This window comes from Haliaeetus albicilla, chromosome 24, assembly GCF_947461875.1.
Source record: "Haliaeetus albicilla chromosome 24, bHalAlb1.1, whole genome shotgun sequence".
Taxonomy (NCBI): Eukaryota; Metazoa; Chordata; class Aves; order Accipitriformes; family Accipitridae; genus Haliaeetus; species Haliaeetus albicilla.
The window spans coordinates 10,866,809-10,888,788 of NC_091506.1; the positions used below are offsets into that span (position 1 = coordinate 10,866,809).

A 21,980-nucleotide genomic window follows, 5' to 3' on the forward strand; every position below is an offset into this window, starting at 1 on the left:
TAAAGGGCATCTAATTTAAAGCAAGAGATGGATACACTAATAGTAACCTCTTACACCAGCACAGCCATTAGAGCACACCTCTGCCTACACTGTAACAGGAATACACTGAATCCAGCACACCAACCTGGTACCACTCAGTAGAGCTGGTATCTTCAACAATAAAAAGAAATTGCTGCTTTGAAACAGGACACAATTCTTTTTTTTTTTGTACCTACATTTAGAATTTCCCTCCTGCACACCAATGAGCCATGTCTCAGGTCAGTTATACATTAAATGAAGAAATTATAATGAAATTAAAAGATTTTGCTGCAAGATGATTGCATTGCAAACTCTCCATTATGTCAAAACCTCAGATGCAGCAACATTCACGTTCAAAATGTCTCATACCTTTGGCACAGTCCCTGCTTTTACTTGGCTTATGGGAGCCAAGACCCAGTAATTGGGTAAACACAACAAAAACTGAGGTATACTAAACCATTGTACCAGAAGAGATCAAAACAGCTCAATTTCCTCCCTGGCAGCCAAAGGCAAGTGACACCAGCAGTGGAAAGGCAGACCAAGCTGTGCATTCCACAGTTTTGCCAGAACTGACTCAGGACAGCAATCCTACTCCATTGTTCAAGAAAAGTCAGAAATGTCTGCTGAACATGTGTGTATTCTCCATACCATCCTGAGGCACAGACTGCATTAAGCACTAGATAGAACGCTTAACAGGGGCTGTTTCAGATTGAAAAAATTACAGGTTTCTGGCTGTAGGATTCTTTTTTATTTACAATTGCAGTTTCTAGACCCAGTCTGTTCTCTAGTTTAAATCAAATACTTATTTAATAAGTAGTTATCAGCTTTATGTTAGTATCACTTAACCTCACTTATCATTCTCTTTTTCCTGCATGGGGGAAAAAAGAGGAAAAAATAAAAAACCAAAATAGTGGGCATTCATTCAAATATATATATATATATATATGAATCCCACATACATATCATAAACACTCAAAGAAGAAACAATGCTATAAAGGTGCTCAGCTTCCCAATTTCAAAAATATTTTACAATATCTTCAATCAGCTAACTATGCAAAAATTAGTCACATACATAGTCACTAATAAAAGACTGCACAACCTTTCTTCCTCAAAGTAGAGGTATGTCATTCCATTTATTTAATAAAAATTATTTTAATAATTTGCAGTAAATCAGTATTGTACATTCCATTAGTTAAATTCACAAGTATACCTTACATCAAACAGCACTACTGCCATGCAGCTATACTACCACTTGTTAGTGGCTCCATTCAATTTGGTTTTCTCACTTGAAAAATTAGGGATATAAATTTCAGAAACAGAGACTGGTATGCGATAATGCTGGGAACCACTGACTTCAAACAGATTATTTTTTTTTTAATACAGATTTTGTTATTATTTTTTAAATACTTTCCAAAAGTGAAAAAACAGGAATTTCTCCAATATTCTTCAGTTTGCTTTGGCACTGAGATTTTCTTTGAAGTATCTGATGCTGGATTTTGGCTTACCATGCTTGACTTACAAGAGTTCTGTCTCAGCCCCATAGGTAAAAAAGTATAGAAAAGAAAGAGGACACAGATATTACCTTTTTTTTACCCCTGCTTTCAAAACCAAACCAACAATTAAAGTATTTAAGCCAAACAAGTGACAGTGAAATTGCTCTCCAACTTTACAAATTAGAACTAAAAGAATGCTTTTCCTACAGTGCGTGGGATCCTTTCTTTGTCAGTGTACTGAAAAGTGACTGGCAAAAAACACTAGCAAGCTTTTTAAATGTTACACTACTACCATAATAGTGTAAATTATTTCGCTATACTACTCATAAGCATTGTACAGTTACAGAGGATGCTAAAGCTTGAAATGAACGGAAAAATTACAACAATCATTCTCCCAGCTATTGCTATTCTCTTGTTACACATACTAAGAACATTGAATTCTTACAGAAAGGATAAATAAAACTCAAAAGATCAGTTCAGGGTCACAGGAAAAAATTCATGGACAAACGAAGAACTGGCATTCCAGGCATGGGCTTAGAGTACTAGATGTTACCACTCTGTACTGGATACCTCGAAAACTTTATTTCTCTTCCTCAACAAGGACTCTGCTTTTTACTAGCACCTGTGAACACTTCCTAATTACAACTGGGGGGAAAAAATCCCCACATGCTGATTGTTTCTGATACTGGATGCAATTTATAGCAGCAAACTAAGTTAAGCTATCATGCACACAAAATTTCAATACAGATCTTTTGTTTAACACTCTAATCAACTCAACAATTTTTTGAAGGTTTCCTGATGAAAGACGGAGCAAAGTTTGTAATAGGTTGCATAAATTCCATAGTGTAGTACTCAGAGATCGTAGAGCACAGGCTTTATTAAAGCAAATGAGCAGAAATCAGTGATTTCCAGAGTACTTTCCCATCAAATCACAGCACAAAATCATCCTACGTGAACAGAAACAAAAAGAGAAACAGAATGTAAACTGCTCTTACTTAACAAGTCAATTAAGATTATCCAAACAACATGTGAGTTGACACTATAAACTATTAAAGCTGAAATACCAGAGGCAGAGCAGAGTATAAATCTGAAGCGTGACTGTCTCTATGGAATGCTATATTAAGTTACGATAAGGAAGTGCTAGACTACAGCTGTCAAACTGTTTTTCTACACACCATGTTAATGGACTTATATGAATATGAACTATCACAACTGTGAGAATTTAAAAGATTCAAGTATCAACTTTTTAGGATTTCTAGTAATTAAAAAGTAATGCTATAGCAGAAGCAAGACTTTCATCATCAGATACACAATCATACTTTAATATAAATTCAAATCTGAACTTGTTTTTCAGCCAGTAAAATAATGGGGTTCCCTGTGACTGTTACCAATATAATAGTTACGTATCCATGATTTCCTTCAGGATGTCCCTGCTGGACAGTGGCAAATTCCACTTACCCCTTCCACATCTCTGCTTGATCAGGTGGGGAGCATGAGTGGGGCTACAAACTACTACAGTTTTTTGAGACACAGTTCTAGAACCCAACAGTCCACATGTCAATGTTTCTTTCAGAAAAGCAAAACAGATAGAAATAGCCGAGAGTTTACAGGTGCCAAGGTTTTTTTTCCTTCTATTCCCACCCGCCCAGAAGAGGATGGAAACTCAGAACCTGGTTAGAGTCAGGCAGGAGAGATTCTGAAGGTGTCAACTGAAGCATGCCAGACATTCGGAGAAAGACAAAAAGGTCAGGGAACACTAGAGAGGAAGAGAGTTCTTTAAGAGGATGAACAGAGGGAGCATGGAACATTTAAAAAAAAAAAAAAAAAGAGGCAGAAGAATGGAAACCGTGGTCCAGGATTGCCTGTGTACACACACTTTACTTTTCTGTAAGAGACTTTTACATCTATTAAGTTGTAATTTTTGTTATTGTTTTCCATTATTATTAAACACTGTTTTCCTCTCTGCTACAGGAGAAGTAATGGAGGCATAGATAACTTTTCATTCCCAATATTTAAAGATAGCTCTCATCAGTATGAAGAGATAATAAATTATTTAAAAAAAAAAAGTAGCAAAACATCCTGGTCTCCAATTCAATTGATTTTTTAATTTGGATTTAAAAGTTACTGACACAAAATGGAAAAATGCTTTCAGGAGGCCCTGATCCTTGCTTTCAGAGTTTTTTAGAACCCCTCTGATAGAAAGAATGTAATAAATACTTCTGAAGGAAAAACTTGAGTCAACAAGCAAGGCATCTATGTCAGTTTAAAAAAGATGTTTTACAAAGTTATTAAAGCTGCTGTGCTATTTTGGGTTGGCTTTTTTTAAACAAAGAAGAAAAATTAATATGCAGTCTGGAATGGACAGACTTTAAATGGCTGATAAATTCAAGAAAGTCATACATCTTTACTTGAGTCTCTGAAAGAAATTTGGGTGAACCTCTGGTTATAAAATCTTAGTCAAGAACTGCTATTAAAGAGTTTTGTTTGTTTTGAATTAAAGGTATTTTAGAAAAATGTGTCACTACTTCAATATTCTCATTTCACAACTGAATTTGAACAGTCATGCATGGTACTATTTTGATTATGTTTCTCAGCAGGTATTAATTCAATACCAAAAAAGACCCTGTTATGCAATGAACCCTGCTCTCAGAATTCAGGAGTTAATACAGCCTGACTGAAGCCTAAGTACAGGAGAATGAATACCTATCAACCAGCACTCAGTATTATCTGACATTGCAATGGCATGACCCACACAGCCCTCTCCTATTTCTTGCTGACATGTTTCAGACTTCTAGCCAAACACAGCACTTTTTTCTGCATTGATTTTTTTATGAGAGTAATCTATATTATGAAGATCAAAGAGATAGCAATAAGGCATGCACTTGCTTTACAGACATGAAATTAGACAAATTCCCAGTGCTAAGGTACAACCCTCAGCTGAAAGGACACATTTCACAGTGATTAAAGATACAACCGTATGCTGATACTACAATGGAGATTGTCAGGTACTGAAATGAAAGACTTGGGAATTTTTTCAAGGGTCATGAAGACAAAATTATACATTGCACAGAAAAGGAAAGATGCTGCAAAGAACTAGGAGAGTTGAGAAGCAACTGACAACTCTTCTAAGTACTGTCAGAAGGGGCAAGACACTGGAGGGTACAGCAAGGGAAGATCATAAGGGAAATTTGCTTGTGCTTTAGAAGCAAGTTTAAAGAGGAAGGCATTTCAGAGATAGGGAAGCAAACGAGCAAAAAAAGTTTTAAGAGCCAGAATGACATTAGGCTTACAAACCCAACATTAAGCAGATGATAAAAAGTAAAGATCCTGAACATATTTCGAAGTGACTTTCATAGGGATTCTCTGACAAAGAAAAAGCCAGAAAGGGTCAAAGATGAGTATGAGACTACAGAGTAACCACGGAGAAATAACTGCAAGTTTCCTTGAAATAAATGGTTCATACGGGACAAGATAGTTGCATCTTATCTAGGGAACCATGAGGCATTTCCCAATCAGTAAGAAACAAGGGCAACGCATCCTTATGTCTAGGTGCAATGACAAAGGAAGGACAGCCTCTTCCTTTTCCAAGTCTCTTGACTCTTCCCTTGTATCTTACCAGTACTGCTTTCAATCTTCGCTTCTTTATTTACCAGACTCCCGTCCCACCAGAAATCACAGCTATTGGGGGGTGTATGTGAGAGTGTGTGCGTGCACGTGCGGATTAATATTTCAGGGTATTTAAGATCTTTGAAATGTAATGAACACAAATTTTGTCTAAAATATTTTAGGGAGAAACTTCAGAAGTGCTGTTTAAAGCAACGTTTGACTCTGACAAATACAGTTCTTTCAAAGCAACACTTTCACATTTCAACTGATTTTTTACTATGTCTTTGATTTCTAGGACACTGAGAAGACTTAACTTCACATCTTCGTATCTTTTAGAACATCAAACCCTAAAGACTTTTGGCCACATTTTTATCCTTTGATTGATTATAAGGTGCAGAGCCATTGCTTTATGTTACAAATTAACAACACTTGAACGTTTTTTGGCTTATTTGGAAAGCTGAGTTTCACCAAACACACTCGGAAATCCTGGAGATAATTCCTAAATGAGTCACAAAAAATGTCATTTAACTGTGCCTAGTAAGGTGCTCTGTTTTTATTATTTCCAACTGCACCTCTTGCATAAATCTCTTTCCACAGATTAACGAATTGTGTAAAGTGAACGCAATGTGAATAAAGCTAAAACAAACAAACAACCCCCTACATAAACCTGTGACAATCTTTTATACTTTTCACTATTATTAAATTGGCATTCTATCACAGCACAGAGCCACTGCTAAGTATAAGCCTAAGGTATGTAGGTCACTGCCCCAAAGAGCATAGTCTCAGTCACTCCTTCTGACCTGCCAGTGAAATCAGCCAAAATGACTTGGTTTTCCATTTTCAGAAGCCTAATTAGAAGTCCCACTATCATCCTGAACAACTGAATACATTAAACATTATTATGAAAACTTTAGTGAGAGCAACAACCCACCAAAGGCCTCTCATGACAGGTAAGTCAGATTCATGAGGCAATTTCTCCACTCCTCCCTAAGGGAGATGGCACCCACACCTGTGGTCTGGGACAGCATCATCAAGACCAGCTTGAATGAGGTCCAGACACCGCTCTTCCTCACTCTGACAGTACCCAGTCACTGCTGTCCTCTCCCAAACCTCATGGGCAATTCTGCTCTCAGTCTCACTGTGGTCTAGATTTTAAAAAGACTCTTATCAAGTGAGTATTATCCTCAGGAACAGCACACAGATGCTCTAAAAGTATGCATCTATCACTTAAGTAAGTAACCTTGCTCAAGCCAGGAGCTTCTTCTTTACAGCTAGGCCAGTAACTTTGAGAGGAACATTAGCCAGGCAATATAACTACAATAGCCAAACATAATCCAAATGTAGATCTGGGGGAAAATCTTCATTGAAGTAATATAAGTGAAGCAGGAAATGCTATCACTGGCACTGCCTTTAGTGTTTACACAGCCTCAGGTATAAGCTATTGTAAAATTAAGTATGAAAAGGGTAGGAGACAAGCATGTCACAGCTATGGTAATAACACTAGCAAGTTAAACACTGTACTGGATTTACATACTTCGCACCTCCTGTCACTGCCTTTTCTATAACCTCTTCCCCCTGTACACAACAGCTCATGCTCCCTTCTCACACACATGCATTCTGCCTGAGAGGATAAGACAACTGCAGCAGCAAAGAGGAAAGTTACAATTCCCACTCACATAGAAACCCTTCTACTTTCCGTTTCAATACCACACTTACCCTGTTATTTCCAAGACTTAATATATTCCTACCAAGGCTTTACTCTGTATCTCAAGGACTGCCATAGAAGCATGGTAAATACTTAAGTAAGTAACCCACACACTCTCACAGCTGGATTGTTGCTGTTTTCTGACTGCTAGCTTCAGGTTTGCAACACACTACATTGCAGTGCACCACTGATGTTCTTGTCACCCTCTTCATTTTCCAGTTTTATACTACCCCTCCTGTCCAAGATGAACTTTTCCTAATATACTTCACACATCTTCAAAACCCAGTTAAACACACACACCTATATATACTTTTACACAGCCTTTCTCAGTTAACAACTCCTCAAATAACTCATAGACATCCTACATTTCAACTATTACCTGTTGCCTCATATCTGTCCTTTACGCAGAAGCGTATTTGAAGGCACAGCAAATGTTGCATGCATTCCTAATATTTTTCTAGGTACATTTCGCATTTAAGACCACTTCAATAAGGCATAATGATGTATTTTTATTTGGGTGCATAATTAAGAGTTGATTTCCTCCTATATGTAAAGAAAGATGATGATACACAGACATTCTTGTGGTTTAGCAATGAAAAACAAAGAAAAAAAGAATAATTTTGACTGCCTCCCAGTTTCCACCAGAAACCCAAGCTTAATTTTACATTCACTGCATTGTATTTTAAAGAGATTCCATCTGCTCTGTCTGTAGTACACATTAATATTCAGAAGACATCTGCAGTGTGCAGACCAAGCTTTTAATTGGAATCATGTCACAGCTACCATCACACAACACTGAATGTAAATGTTGGCTATCTGCACTTGGCAGCTGCTTGGCAGGCTTAATATAAAGTCCTACTGAGACTGATAGTGTCTTTAAATAATGCGGTATCAGGACATAAAAGGTATCTTGAAAAATCAAATATTTGCTATCATGAAACAGTTCTACAATGCTATCCATACCTAATATAGTTTACTAGCACCTTAAACTACTTACAAGCAAAATAGTTTATATTCAGCCATAATTTTCCAAGGGAGCCAACAGACTGATACCACTAAACACCTCTTTCATTATGTTATTTAAGCAAATCTAACTTGTACACAAAAGAGGGCAAAGAAAACTGAACTTCAGTGCAACTGAAATTGTGTAGTGAAGCTCAAAGCATCTATAAAAATCTAAAACTCGAACATTGCTAAGCATGTAAGAGCACCTGAATAAAAGAATTCAATTAACGGGTATGCTCAGTGATTTAAGACACTTTCCTATGTCAGATTAATTATTCTAGAATGAACAATATAGTTACCTTTTTTTAAGAAAAAAAACAACGCTGAGTTAATAGCATCATCATTTGCTTCAAATCTTTGCCAAACCATGGTAACATAAAATTACAGTTTCACAATCATGTACATATTTTCAGCTTGTACTCTTCTGTAAGTTTCTGACAAATGGGGCAGTGATCAGCAATCTATATAGGCAAAAGTGTATGTGTGTATATATATATATATACACACACACAAAGTTATCTGTCCAATAGAAGCAGCTAGTTGTTACACCAACAAACTGATCTTATACATGTTCAAAGGTATTTAAATCTTTCCAGTAGATAAAAGGGACATAGGAACTCTAAGAACAGCAACACTTGCTTTTCATGAAATACACATTTTCTTGGGGAATTTGTCTCCCACTATCTTTGCCATAGTATCATAACAAACACTTTTTCACAAATCTAATGAAACTTCAATACCATAGCTCGTTAAGATATTGATATATTGCCACAAAAATAATGACACAAGTAGAGGCAACATCAGAACAGAAAGTCATCACGATCCAACTGCTCTAATTCTAGTGCCCTTCTCCGATAGACTAATTGGCTTAACGGATACTGCTTAGCTTCAGTATAGCTTCCAACATAAATAAGTGAATTACACAGAAGGGGAATATGTAATTGTTTGTGCTCAAGGCATACACACATGGTCAGTCTCAAGCGTGTACTTGCACATCCACCACCATTTTAGAACATATTATGGTGGAAGGGCAACACAGAAAAAAATCAGAGGACAGAGCAAGGTTTCAGTCCCAAACCTGAGCACACAATGAGCCGAATGATAACCACTGATTGTAGCAGTACTTCCAATCTGTTTCAAAGGAAAGGGAAAAGGGCTCGTCTTAGCTTTTTCATCAGTGATATACAGCTGGTGTGCTCAAGTTTGCATTAGAACAGAAAGGAATAATTAACGTGGGCAGTTACGGATGAGATGCAGTATAAGAAGCTTTTCCTTTTGCCTCTTAGCTATTTATGGTCTCAGATAAAACAGATTGGAGTCAGTCTCACAGTCAGGTACTGTATCTCATGTGACAGACAGTAAGTAACAACTATAACTGAACTAGTTCTACAAAAGAGAGCAATTTAGAAGAAAAATATGGAAGAGAAGATTTGAAGCTCAGCAGAAACAACCGGCAACACTGACAAGGCGTGGTGTTTTATATACCCAGCATGGATGTTACACAGCTATACTTGTCAGGTCAACCTGAACTCAGGACTGTATAATTAAAAGATACCTAGGTAGGATTTAAGAATAGCATCCCACAGCTAAAACAGGAGACACATAAAAGCCCATAGTGCTTTGGTCGGGTCACTTCTAATTTCATTACCAATTCGTACTGTCATTACTGATTTGAATGATGAAACATAGCATGTTTTTATGTAAAACAAAGCTGAAATGGGTTGTGCTGTCATCTGATTTGATCTGTATAAAAGAGCAAAAGGAATTTCAATTAGGAACACTAGCATCAAGCGTCACTTCAAGCTGATTCAGAGCCTAATCTCACACATCCATATTTAAATCAGGGCGTAAGTACACTTGTGTATGCTAGGCAAGACATGCTAGTTTCATGGTATCCGGGGCTGCATTAGCAGCAGTGTTGCCAGGTTGAGGGCAATGGTCCTTCCCTTCTACTCAGCCCTGGTAAGGCCACACCTGGAGGAGAATTGTGTCAGTTCCAGGCTCCCCAGTACAAGAGAGACATGGAATACTGGAGACAGTCCAGCAAAAGGGCCACAAAGATGATGAAGGGACTGGAGCACCTCTTGTATGAGGACAGGCTGAAAGAGCTGAGACTGCTAGCCTAGAGAAGATAAGGCTCAGGGGAGCTCTTATTAATACCTGAAGGGAAGGTGCAAAGACAATGGAGCCAGGCTCTTTTCAGTGGTGCCCAGTGATAGGACAAGAGCCAATGGGCACAAACTGAAACACAGGAGGGTCCATCCAAACATGATGAAACACTTTCTTCCTGTGAGGGTGACCAAGCACTGGCGCAGGTTGCCCAAGAAGTTCTGGAGTCTCCATCCCTCGGAATACTTAAAAGCCATCTGGACATAGTCCTGGGCAACCACTCTAGGCAGCTTGCTTAACCGGGGAGGTTGGACAAGATGACCTCCAGAGGTCCCTTCCAACCTCAACCATCCTGTGGTTCCATAAAGATACTCTGACAGCTCATTAAAACTCGTACTCTGCTTCCAGTTTAAGTTCCAATAGCAAGAAATCAAATAGAAGTAAACCTCATATGCAGATAGATGCATAAAGGGACCCTCTAGTTTCAGACATCCTTTTTCCAGGTAGGTGACTATAAATTTTGACAGAGCCACTGTGTAGGTTTTGGGCTGCTGGCATTTAATTTGTTTGGCTGTTTTTTTAAAGGAGGAAGGGGAGAAAGGGAGGAAGAGAAGAGGCTGAGAAGTAGCCTGGGCTTCTACAATTTCTAACCAGGGGCACATTCTCCGTATTTGCAAACAGAGCACTTTCTTGGGCATTTTAAAAAATTTTCAGTGATGACCCTACTGCAACATACTAAACAAGTTCTTATTCCATTAATGCCACATAAAAGCCAAAAAGCATCCACATCCCAGACAACCTCAACATACGTATCAGCCCTCTTAGCCAATGTCACAAAAGGCATCTATTATCAGTTGATCATCTACGATGACCTCCGCATCCTTCCCCACGTCACTGTTTTCTAGGATTTAGCACTCTATCCCATATACATAATCACCACTGAAGACTCACTCTTGCCTAAAGAGTTTGAGAATGACCTTTCTCAAACCAGTCTTTCTCAAAAGATCAACAATTTGAAGAGCTGGCTCAATTCTCCTTGAAGTCTGATTTTGACAGGGTTTTTTATTAGGTGCTTAAAAAAGACTGAAGATGTCTTGCTGATTTGTGAAATAAAAAAAGTGTATTCAAAGAACTAGCATCCCCATGCGTGGTACGTTCAAAAAAATACATTTGGAGAAAAAAATTGTATCATGCATCATATCATATCACCTTTTTTAATAACCAAAGCCAGAAAACCATGGTTACTTGTTTATAAAAAGTTCTAGATATACTTGCAACAGAATTTATTGGTTTCCCAGTTGAAAAAAAGGCAAAACAAAAACAAACACACACAAAAAACCCACACCAACCCACAACTTGTCTCCTATATACAGGTTTATCTACAGTAGTGACAGAAGAGAAGCACAGGATTTACATGATTTTTATCCTGTAATGGTAGCTTCGGAATCACAGTGCTGGACACCAGGTTTTTTGCCTTACTTCCCCTCATCTCTAGGGTGCAGGATCCTCTGTATAAGCACAACTGACTCTACAATTCATGTTAATTTTCTTGCCTGGCGCTTTACTAGGGAGACAACAAAACATGTATCGCACCCAGCCCTTCTGCACCACTGCAGCAGGTAGCACAGCCTCAGCTCTGAGGGAGGATGACAGCCAGTGGACTGAGGGGTGGCACAAAGTGATGAGATTGAAGGTACAGAAGAGCATCATGGATTCTACAGAAGAGTTACTAACACATCTCTGGCAATGCTGTGATTCTACATGTATAAAACATGAAGTACTATTTCATTACCAGTACAATTATATCCACCAATAATTCACAAGTGGATCTTGTTCCATTCAGACACAATTTGGTAACAGTTTCTTTTAGTAAATACAGTAGAAATAAATTTGAGTACTTTCTAAATATATATGGTTTAGATTTTTTAAAAGTTCAACTTCTAATCTGGGCAATCTTCAGGTTGTGATATACAACCAACTTAGATCAAAAATAACTTCTGTACTACATCTCAAAATTATGTATCTTATAGCTTTTCCTCCTTCAGATTTACGCATCTAACAATATTAAGTCAACATTCAGCAAAGTTTACTTAAAACAGATAGCTGTAAAAAGAATAATCTCCATGTGAAAAAAAAGTATTTTGACAGACAACCCTCACACACACACTTCTAGTAACTGCATCCTGTGCACTTTCACAAGGAGAGGACTTGGGGAAAGAGGAAGGGTGAAGACAGATAGATTTGTCCCATTTCCTAAGAAGGGATAACAGTAAAAAAATCAGTGTGTTCTCCCCACGCCAGGGAAAACCCTCTTTTATGAAGTCATAGAATCATTTATGTTGGAAAAGACCTTTAAGATCATCGAGTCCAACTGTAAGCCTAACACTGCCAAGTCCACCACTAAACCATGTCCCTAAGCACCACGCCTACAACGCTCATGAATGTTTGAAGTCCCTGCAAGAGGGCACAAGTTAGCATTTATCCTAACATAATAATGCCAGTACCAATAAAAAAAATTAATTCCCTAACCAAAGTAAGCTGCAGCAGGTAGCAAGTCCTACATGGTTCAGCTTCCAGATGAACTGATTTTTAGTAGCACTACTTCTAGTATGAAGCTCCCCACAGTCCCTGTTACATACTACTTCAAAACAAATGGTACACATTACAAATCTTTTAGCTATGAAAAGTCAACCAGTGTCTGCATGTAAAAGCTATGAAAAAGAAAACCACTAGCAAAACCAGCACACATCATACAAAGTTACATTGATCCATAGTGCTGTGAAAAAATGACAAGAAATTAAAATTACTTCACAGGGATATGAAAGATGCTCATACAGAATACAAGAGAAACTAAAGCCCAGTTTATGGCTGTTTATCATAAAGTTACACAATCTCAAGATTAGAATTCAAATCATTATACAAATTATATCCAGTAATGTTTAATTTCTATACGCTTCAGAAAGTAGAGTATTTAAAGTAACATCACCACTCTGAATAGTATTAACTTTTAGCATTTTAGAAAAGAATACTCATGGAATCTTTCCCCTACCCTTCCCAAAGGTGTCAAAGATAGAAGACTGAATGTTAGTCTATTTTAATGAGCCATCTTTCATAACTTATCCCTGAGAAAGCTTTGATTCTTACAAATACTTATGAATTTTAATTAGAAACATTGATAAAATAACATGTTAAAAAACTGTTTCAGAACACTTATGTAAAAAAAAAAAGTTAACACCATCATCTTTGAATTTCCATTCCAGGGCTGTCCATGAGACATCTTGCATAGAGGTGTACTCTCCATATCCATGACAACCTGAGACTGACCAGTTCCTTACACTACAGCATGTCCTTGAGGAAGCAATTCTTCCTGAATGATCAGGATTAGCACAAGTGTTGCCACAGAAATGGCAGTGTTTACTGGAGCTCCAACAGGAAAAAAAAATCACACAAATATTTGTATTTTTCTTTTCTTAAAATCTCTTCTACGGAATTTTTTTCTCAATAGGAAGCAGAAAACAATATGCTACCCCAAGGGAGGAAGAACCAAAATGGAAATGAAGGGCCATTGTGACATCCTGCTTTTTAACAGTCTGCCAATATACAATCACCAAGAACAAGGAACTTGGCACTACAGTTTATTCAAAAATACACAGGAAAACTATAAAGTAATTTCTCAATCTTCACCTAAAAAACACACAGTTTACTTCCCATACAAACTCCATACATGTTTTTAGACTGCTCTGCAACAAGAGAAGCAGTACTTTAAGCTTTGCAATCCTTCACTGCATACCACTCAGACTCAGAGGACAGAAACAGTTACCGATGGAAAAACATCTTTTTATCAAAACCACCACTTCATCTCCAACTTGCAATTCTAATCCTTCACACAGCAGGTCAGAGAGAAATTTTGTGACAATTTGCTCAATTTCGCTGGTGAGGCCCCTGACCATAGATCATCTTGGTTTGGACTTCACCAACACCCAAAAAGGAGTGCAGGGTTCCAGACTTTTGTAAGATGACCTCAGAACGAAACCTGACATCATGCCAGTTGGAAACCGAGTTCCTGCAGGCTGTATACCATTTCTGAGGAGAAGCAAAGCTGTTCTTCAAGCCACCCTCAGAAAGTTAACAGGAAATAGAAAGAGGGAACAGAGAGTGGCTTAATTTTTTTTTTTTAATAAAAAACAAGCTTGTTTGTTGTTGTTGTTTTTAAAATATCATAAAAACAGTGCTACAGAAGGAATACCTGCAGTCCCTCCCACATGCCTTGAAGGCCAGCCGTTAGAGATGTCTTCCCCCCTAAAGGGAATTTCCAAGAGAAATACATACTCAGACGAGAATTGCCACTACTCATCATTTGCAATTTCTACATAGAAAATAAATGCCCCAGTATGGAAAGGGCTAGTAGCAAAACTGCTACTAATAAAATGCTGGGCTTTATTATACCTGACTTATTGTATATTTATGAAACAGAGGCCAAATCCTAGCAGTGTGGTAACTGTAAGACAGGCTTGCTTTCTTCTGATCTCCTCTCTCTTCTAAATATCCTACCCATTAAAGCACACAGAGAACACTGCCATGATCACCACAATTTTCACAACCTCATAGACAAAACAGAAATGACCACAAAGCAGCTGCTTGTTCTATGTTACAGATTTCTGGAGTTTCCACCTGATAGTACCTCTTTCAGATCCGTACTTTTAAAAGAAAAGGATCCTTTTGCAGTAAAGGATCTCAAAAACACACACCCTTTAGTAGAATTAGTATCTTGGTGCAAGGCCTTTATACATTGGTGGTTCATCCACACTCAAGATTTCTCAGATTCCCCACTAGTTACTTTTCTAACAAATGTTCTTAAGATTTACCTTGTCTGTTTCATATTACAGAGATGCATAAAGATACTAAAAATGCAGAGTGCAGAAGAGTACACATCATTTGCTGTGGAACTGATGGTACCTCAGGAAAAAAATTAAACCTTAAATCAAAGAATCTTGATGTATCAAAAAACACCAAACAATTGGTACATACCAAAGAAGTACTGATGCAAAGCCAGGCATGAAGCACAAAGATGCAAATGCAGTAGCATATCTAAAGGAATCTAAAGGACCATTACAGAGGCAAGAATAACATCCCTCTAAAAGAGGAGCCAGTACGTTTGTTAGAGTTACATTTGCCATTGTCTCCCTCTTCTTTCACAAAAAATTATGAATGATCATTCATGAAGTTGAAAACGTTACTAAAGCCAGTGACAAACATTCATAGCTCATCTTGGCTACACTTCCAGTCTTCATTTGAATAATGAGCAAATGCTCTTTGTTAAACATTAATGCTTTTTAATGACTGACTGGTGAATAATTTGAAGCGAGCTTGTTCTCCGTTGTCTCCTCCTCTTTCCCAAGATCTCCATTCTTCTATTTTAGGTAAGAGGGTACAACTAAACTTCAGTATTAGCAAAAGGGGAAAGATGGCACTCTGCAACACTGACAGAATTGTCTCAGCACTCTAATACTAGTTTATTAAATGAAAAAAACCCCAGCACAGTTAAAAAGAAGCTAGCATTCAGTACAATATCTAGTATTGCAATACAATAATTTCCTTTACCTTAATTTTAGAACCAGCTAGAAGAATCCAATTTTGGAAGTTTCATACAATTTTTCTTACAATAAACTTTTTCAACATGGAAACACAAGCTTTTAAGAATTCAGCAATCATTTACAAAAGCTAGTTATCCACTTCCTTTATAGTTAGTTACACTCTTTTTAGAGGCTAGTACACAGAGTAATACAGTTTCTATTTGCCCAAAGTAACAGCAGGATAGTAAAAGAGCAGAAACTGAGTCTAGAATTTAATTTATCTACACAGTTATAGCTAGTATCAAAAGCTCTTTCAAGAAATATCAAGCTTAACAGTGAAGTGAAAAGTTACTAGCATGCAATAGACCACAAATATGAATTTAAAAGAAATTTAAAACAAAAAAAGGTAGTGCTTGCTTCCTCACATTTTAGGATGTACAGATCACTTAAGGAAACCAGAATGATTATGTCAAGCCACTAAGAGCAAACTGGAATAAGAGGATATCTTTCTCGAGAGATTGTAAGGACTGTCTAATAGATGCTATAGGAATAATAACAGTGCTGATGTCAGGATGTTACAAATAACTCTAAGTATACTATGTCAGAATTGCAAGAAACTTATCTTTTAAAATTAACACAGAAGTTCCTCCTTCCTGATGTAAACCAATACACATCTAGCAATAGTCAGTGATATCTGCATATTTCAGTCAACTCATCTACAATTCTCTGCTTCTCAGCCAGACACCAGTTTTTATCCCTTCACTTCATACTTTCAGTTCTTTTACTACCTCAGGTAAGAACAATGTATTACACCTTTATTTTACTTAAATTTTCATTTGTACTGAAGATTACTGATGAAACCTTCCTTCAGGCTCCACTGAGATACAAATGGTGACTTCCTTAGAACCACATCACTTAAAGTCCTAGTCTAATCTTGTAACAGAGTAAGTACAATCTTAAGAAAGCTGAAATGCAAGTCTTTTGTGATAAGCAAATAGAGAAGCAAAAAGAATTCCAGAAAAAAGCTTTAGATATTTTATCCAAGTAACTAAAGAGAAATGAAATCAGTCTTCCTTAATACTTAGAAACTATCTTCAAAGTTCCCCTGTGTAAACAAGATAAATATAGTGAGTGAAGTTCCATTAGTACTAACAGCAGTTACTCTATTTAATCCTTCAGATTTAAGTCAGTGAGAACTGTCTCTGCAAAAGCAAATACATGCAAGTACAGTAGCTGCACAATAGTAGTCTTTCACTTGGTATTTTTTATGTTAAACATGTTCAAGACCCTATGCTGCCAAGACCTATTAAAATTAGAAAATTAAATGTAGAAATATATTCCTCTTAAAACATGGATGCATCACTAATACTTTGCTTTATAATTGATTTAATGTTGTTGATGGAGATCAAGAATAAATAAAACTCTAAAGCTTCAACACCTTCAGGTTCCTAGGCTTGCTTACACATACACCTTTTTAAAACATATTATAAAGAAAGCATGTGTATTCCTTTCTTTGTATACTAAACTCAAAGGCTTTATACGGTTAGATCATAATCTAGAGCTTCTTCCTCCCTCTCCCTGAAAATCTAGAGACTACTTAAGTAAGGTACAAAACACCTTTGTTATAATTACTATTAAGCCACATGAGTCAGTCAAATTTCAAAGGAAAAAAAAAAAAAAAGATGTAGCACTAGTAATTATCAGATTATGAAAGTGCCCACTGTGCTACCTAGATTTTAAATAGAGTAGCTAATCTTTGGACTGAATTTGCATCATACAATGTGATACTACTGTAAACCAGATGTTCTGCAAAGAGAGGTTCTTTTAATGTTAAGGACAAAACAAAAAAACAATAGTGAGGAGAGAGCTACTGTGCTTTATTCCCAGTAACTTAACATGTATGGAGGAAGTAGGTAGGTGAAAGAACTACTAAAAAGTTAAAAGTACTTTCATTTTAAAGGTGACAGTATCTCACCAGAACACTTACAATAACCCATGAATCTGAATTACATCTGAAAACTTGAACAGCATTCTTCAGAAGGACCACTCTTCTCCTTATTCTATCCTTCAAAAGTCTCATCATCTGACTTCCATCATTCAATAAATTCCCTTGAATTATTTCAGGAAAACAGCAAGGAGTTATGCCTGACCTGTAAATCAATGTAAGCAGAGCATAAATTCTTTGTGACTGATGTAACACAGTTATTTCTGAAGAATTCCACAGGACATATCAGCCAAGTACAGAATAAGAAAAAATAAGCAAATGATGCTTAAGAATAAGGACAGTAGTAAGTAATCTGAAACAGTTTTAATTTAATATTAAGCACTTCTGTTAACAATTAAAAAGATTCTGTTAACAATTAAAAATATTTCAAAGATGGACTGAATTCTAATTCAGTATCGCGTCCAAGATCTAATGATGTAAAAGCACATTTCCCTACTCCCTTCTGCTCAGATATCCTATTGATGTTTTAAAGATGACATTTAACAAATCCTTGAATTTTAATTGAGAAGCTCAGTGCAGAACTAAACAGGATCTTTTCACCTGTTAATCTAGATTCATATGCACCATCTTCCTTCATAACAACAGAGCATACTGAAGAGGATTATTTCACAAGCAACATATTAAGAAGTGTTCTCTTTTGCTCAGGGAGCAGCTGAAAAGCACACAATCTTTCCTTCAATATCAAGCTGAAACCCTAGGAAGGAAAAATGTGATTTGCACTAAAATATCTGTCATTAATTAAGATATCAGAGTTGCTCAAGTTAGTAAATAACCCCAAAAATGTTTTAGTTTCACTGTTAAGTTATACTTAACAGCTCCAAGAATAAATACGGGTGGTTTTTTAAGTAACTGATTACTGTTAGAAACGAGGAGACATAAAATGGAAAGTTAACAGTGCAGCACCTTGCACCTTTGTGCAATTGCCTCAACTGACAGGGAAAGAAAGCTGCCAGCCTTCCTTCACATATGCTACTCACAAGAGAAGGTTTCCCAAAGTCATGACTTGGTCTCAAACAACAGAGAGAACATTGTAGTGAGGTGGCAGGAGACGGGACGAGAGGAAATGGCCTCAAGTTGTGGCAGAGGAGGTTTAGATTGGATATTAGGAAAAATTTCTTTACTGAAAGGGTTGTCAGGTATTGGAACAGGCTGCCCAGGGAAGTGGTTGAGTCACCACCCCTGGAGGTATTCAAAAAGCATGTAGAGAAGGCACTTCAGGACACGGTTTACTGGGCATGGTTGATCGCTGGACTCAATGATCTTAAAGGTCTTTTCCAACCTAAATGATTCTATGATTCTGTGATTTCTGTGGCTTTAATTTCACAGCCTTAACACATCCATTCAGAGCCTTCTTGTTAAAATTACAAGTGTCATAGTCAAGGACATATTTTAAGAATACATATCCATCCTTGGTTACATCCTCAGCCTGATTTTTTAAATTGTCACTTTGCATCTTTTCCCAACTCTATCAACTTGTCAATTTTGCAGTTATACCAATCAAATAGAGGCTCTGAGGAAAGCTTTGTATGTATATATTCTCTGCCACAGCCCACTGGATGAATGTTTCTGCAGGTTTCCCCCCATCATCATTTTCTTTCCAAACATTCCTTACACTCCACACTCTGCTGAACAACCACATCCTAACGTCCTTTGATCACATATACAAAAACAATTAAAATGAGGGATGAAACCCCAGGGGGTTCAGAGAATAAACATAAACCTGGAAGTAATTTCTTAAGTGTCACAAGAGCATAGAAGTCTTTTTTGTAGTCTAGTTAGTTTCAGTGACTTTTACCACATTGATGGAGTGCCATTATGGCAGAAAAGGAATCACTGGTGTCACTATGACTACATGAAGACATTTGCCACGTGGTTTACACCAAAGGCCAAGAGTTCATTCTGATTTTAAGTTACTTCTCCCTTCTATTACCATATGCACTCAAAGCATACAAAAAACCAGATAACTTACCTGAAGTGTTCTCTAACCCATAGCATGCAGACACAGCCTAGTGAGAACACAAATTTAATACTGTGCCAGAAGCAGAAACATGACCACAAACACATTATTTGTGCACACATCTTTCATACGCCCAACATATACAACCAGGTTAATTATTTAAACTAGCTTTATATTTTTTTAACATAATACTTTAAAAAACTACCACTGCTCAATTTCATCTTTATATTTTAAAACAGACATGGAAACATTTTTAAACATCCATTGGACCCGTCTTTACAACCTCAAAGATAACAAAATGTTAACCTAGGAAAACACAGTGAAATTATTCAAAGTCTTTCCTAAATTGTCCAAGATGAAAAAATGCAATCTTAGTAAACAGTACTAGGGCCCATTCAATGAGATTATCCGAGACTCTTTCATTTTGTGTGTTTTCTCTATCTTTAAGTGTTCTTTAAATGCTGAGCAGTCTATAAGCACACAGGATCTGGTCTTCTACGACAAGGCAGAAGTATTTTTCCTACGTATAAAATTCTCAAAAGACAGAGATATCAAAACCACTGACTTAATATTTTCTTGTTAATAAAGCCTTCTATGACAACAGTTTATAACAGAAATCTAAAAAACACATCGCCATGGTTGACTGTCACCCACGCTGTTAAACATCCTAAGAATCATTGCCCTGACCCTATAGGGAGACCCTTGCCTGCTGTTAAATAGAAGGCAGCACTCTTCCTCCCCCAGGTCTTTGAAACTGCAAGGAGGGAATAGCACGCGTTTTCAGATAAGAAGCAAGACAGCATTACTGACAGTGCCACTTGCCTAAAGGGCTCTGACTACAACAAGTGACTCTGACCAGCCTTGTTAATTTAATTTTCTCTCTGACTAAGATAGAAAGATGATAAGCAGGAACTTAAAGCAAAGGAACCACTCCTCTGCTTTGGACAGCCTCACCACATAAAGCTGTATTTGAAAAGTTGTTTGCCACCATCAAGTTTTTAGATTTTTATCTGAAAATATTTAATTTCAGAGCATCCTTTCAGCTTCAGTTGCCAATGTTCACCAGGAAAACTTTACACTTACTTCCCTGGAGAAGGTCTTTCAAACCCTGAAACAAAATAAACTGATCAAGAAAGAGAAAAGTTGCTTTCAATGACATTAAAAGCTCTGGCAGAGTGGGATTTTTTTTGTTTATGTTTTTTGTTAGTTTGGTTGGGTTTTTTAAGGAAAACACTATACACTGAAATATTGCACATTTTAAAAAGTTACATCCAACTATTTAGTGCAATTTTCCAATCTAGAACTTTTTAAAAAAATAATACATTTTACAAGAAACTATAACTTCTTGTATGTTTAGAGATGCTTGAAAATATTGCTGACTTGGGTTGCAAGACAAACAAAATCACTTGCAATTATTATCATAAATCTGTGCTCACACTTGCACATCCCCTTAACTTCAATCCAGTGACTACCAGTGTCCACCTTTTTACCCTTCAACTTTCATCTTTTCTTCCTCATGCCCTAAACAGAACATCTCTCTCGTTAGAAAAAATAATCATTCAAATCTAGACAGTAACTGCAAACTGCTTTTTCATTCATTCGGACTGTACATTTTATTCTTGTCCTCTCGCATATTTCGTGTCCAGTTGAGCTCCTGTATTTTCAAAAGCAGAAACTGTGTTTTACTTTGTAAAGCTCCCAGCCTAAAAGGGCTGCAAAAATAGCGGGTCTCTCAATGCTTCCTTAATCAAAACAACGATTCATTCCACAAGTTAATTTCTTGTTGTTTCTTTAAAATTGTTAACTAGAGAACAGACGTAAGAACACACTACATCCGCAAGGTGACATACAGTAATTGGTCTAAAAGGGAATCCTTTGTCAATAAAAGTCAGAAGCCTTTACTCACGTTATAGGTCAAGGGCACAAGGCCTCCAAATGAGGGCACTGAAAGTTTAGGGAAAGCACACCTTTTCTCGCTTTTTCCTCTCCCCTTAAGTCACCTTCTAATAAGGAGAGAGTATTTGGCAATTTACAGTCCAAAATTCTGGGTGTGCCAAGAAGTACCGTTCACAAACATTTTAAATAACTTTCTGCATTGAAGCTCAATTACAGTTCAAATTATAAACACTGTGCATTGTGCAACACACACAGTACGTTTTGACAGGATAAAAATGGAAGTATCACAAGTGGTGTTTCATTGTCCAGGTCAGGTAAGTCTATCTTAGAGAGTGTCAGTGTAAACAGGAGTATACAGGCGGTTTTGAATTTTTGCTATTTAGCAACATATTAAAAAGTTCTTTCAGGGCTTTATAATAACCACTCTAAACACGCAACAGTGGCGATAAACATCCCCAGCTTCGGTCAAAAAACCATTTGTCCACAACGATTTAAAGACAGAAACGTAAAGATAAGTACAGAAGAGATTGCACAATAACACATGATCTTCCATATCACATGCTTGGCAGTACGCTCGATTCACTCCGATAACTCTGGTCAGACCCCAGGCGCA

The 21,980-nt window shown here is 37.1% G+C and overlaps 1 protein-coding gene across 1 annotated transcript in view; it reads right to left on the reverse strand.

Annotated features, from left to right (window-relative positions):
* The window catches only part of PRKAR2A (protein kinase cAMP-dependent type II regulatory subunit alpha), a 69,279-nt gene that overhangs the window by 46,330 nt on the left and 969 nt on the right, over positions 1–21,980 (reverse strand). The window lies entirely within an intron of this gene.